General features: G+C 33.6%; 1 non-coding gene across 1 annotated transcript; it reads right to left on the bottom strand.

Moving 5' to 3' along the window:
• Positions 1 to 388: 388 nt before the first annotated feature.
• TRNAL-CAA (transfer RNA leucine (anticodon CAA)) lies at positions 389 to 472 on the bottom strand. The gene has a single exon. It is a non-coding gene; the product is annotated as a tRNA-Leu (tRNA).
• Between the last annotated feature and the right edge of the window lie 1,689 nt (positions 473 to 2,161).

Here is a 2,161-nt window from a genome sequence, read left to right as displayed (position 1 = left end):
CAGGATCGGTAGGATCGTACGATCCTACAATTTTTTGTAAATTTATGAAATACGAAACTCCATTTTGCAAGTAAATGAAAATATTTGTAGTATATTTGTAATTTATCAAAGAATTGCAGCCTTTAACGATCCTACAATTTTTTGTAAATTTATGAAATACGAAACTCCATTTTGCAAGTAAATAAAAATATTTGTGGTATATTTGTAATTTATCAAAGAATTGCAGCCTTTAATTGCAATTAGGAGCTTTTGGATCTTACGATCCTACGATCCGATTCTGTGAAACTAAAATCGATCCTACTTAGGATTCCGATTTTACATAATAATAAAAAATAAAGGGCCTTGTACGATTGGAAAAAATAGACAGATACTGAAAAGGGGGTAGTCATGTCAGAAGTGGGATTTGAACCCACGCCCTCTCACGAGGACCAGAACTTGAGTCTGGCGCCTTAGACCACTCGGCCATCCTGACTGGGTGACGGATGGACACTGGAGTCCTTTATTTATCTAAATTCTTTGGCTACTTGGGTCGGCCCAACAGCAATGGATGCCAATGGAGCCGGACCCTTGTGAGGCCCCATTGCTTTAGCTCCACAAATTTAACATTTGCACTATTGATTTTTCGAAGCGCATTTTCATTCATTTACTTCAAGTGCGAAAATCATTATATTCAGTATTGGAGGAAATACTAAATAATAACCCCCTTAGTTTTTTTTTTTGGCCCTTAGTTATTCTTCACCATACTTAATAGTTTAATTCATGCGAGATGCAAGTTTTTTAATATACTTATTCATGTAGCCAGATTTTTAATTGGAAAATATTAAAAGACAAATCACGTGATAATATTTAATGAATTTGCCTCTATGTCTTCAAGCCGATGGGTTAAAATTTGATGAACTTCAATTCCAAGTCATGATGGATACCATATAGTAGTAATTAAAACCTTGCTTTCTTGTCGATCAAATACTAATCTCTCTCTCTATATTTCCAAAGAGAAGCAGTGTTCCTTATTCCTCCCTGCTGAAGACTACTATACATAATGCTACTCCTTCCGTCCTACTTTAATAGAGTCTTTTTTTACTTGTTCATCCATCTTAAATTATAGTTTACCTTATAATTCAAGAATATAGTTAACTTTCAATTTTTCTAAAATATGCTTATTTAATATAATTTGTTATCAGTAAATAAACCATATATTATTTAATACAGTCAAATTTCTTATTAATAATTGTTTTGATATACGTTTTGAATGGTGCAATATAACGTCATTGTTGTTGTTATAATTAATGCAAAGGTATAGTGATTAGTGATTAGTGATACTTCTAATATTAATTTAAGGGTATTCTAGGAAAATATTAGACTAGATTTACGTTTCCAACAAAATTTACTAATTTTTTTTTAAACTGTATGAGAACAAATCAAAATTATCAAAATGGGATGGAGGAAGTATACAGATTTGTGATGTCTCCCATTCTAGTCGACAATATTGTAGATGCTTATCCTTCTTATTCTTTTATACTAATAAGTTTGTACATTTGCTGCCAAGCATGCACGTAGTTCAATTAGGCTACCCATGCAAGACAAAGATATGATTGATAAACTGACTTGAAAAAATGAGACAAGAAACTATGTCCAAGACTCCAGAATCAGCATTCAATTTGGTCCTTCTGAGAATAGATGAATGCTATAGCTACATTTCACTAGGAGATGAATGATCATGCAGTACAAGGGACAAGTACCAGATTGACGGTAGTCGATGAAAAACGAAAGATGCCTTGCAGGATCCATTTGATCTGGAAGGGCAGGGCATGAATGAGTAGGCTGTGCTAAGCTAAGGTGGTCATCATCACTTTGTTATGATGAATTAATGGAGAATTTAATCAGCTACAAAATTTGGAAGTCTCACTTATTAATAACTACATATATTTCCTACCTCTTCAAGTAACTTTATTCATGCAAGTGCAAATAGGATTTGTTTACCTTATCATACTTTTCATTGTGTTGTTGGTTAGGTGCAACAAATTGCCAATTTTATCTTTTTTCTGTCAAGCTGCTAGATCCCGTCTCGAGAGGTGCTCACAATTTTACATGAGCCATCGATCCTGTTAAAGGGCCTTGTACAATTGCAAAAAAAAGACAGACGCTGAAAAGGAGTAAGCCA

This window comes from Coffea arabica, chromosome 7e, assembly GCF_036785885.1.
Source record: "Coffea arabica cultivar ET-39 chromosome 7e, Coffea Arabica ET-39 HiFi, whole genome shotgun sequence".
Taxonomy (NCBI): domain Eukaryota; kingdom Viridiplantae; phylum Streptophyta; class Magnoliopsida; order Gentianales; family Rubiaceae; genus Coffea; species Coffea arabica.
This window is presented reverse-complemented; position numbering and strand designations above follow the sequence as displayed.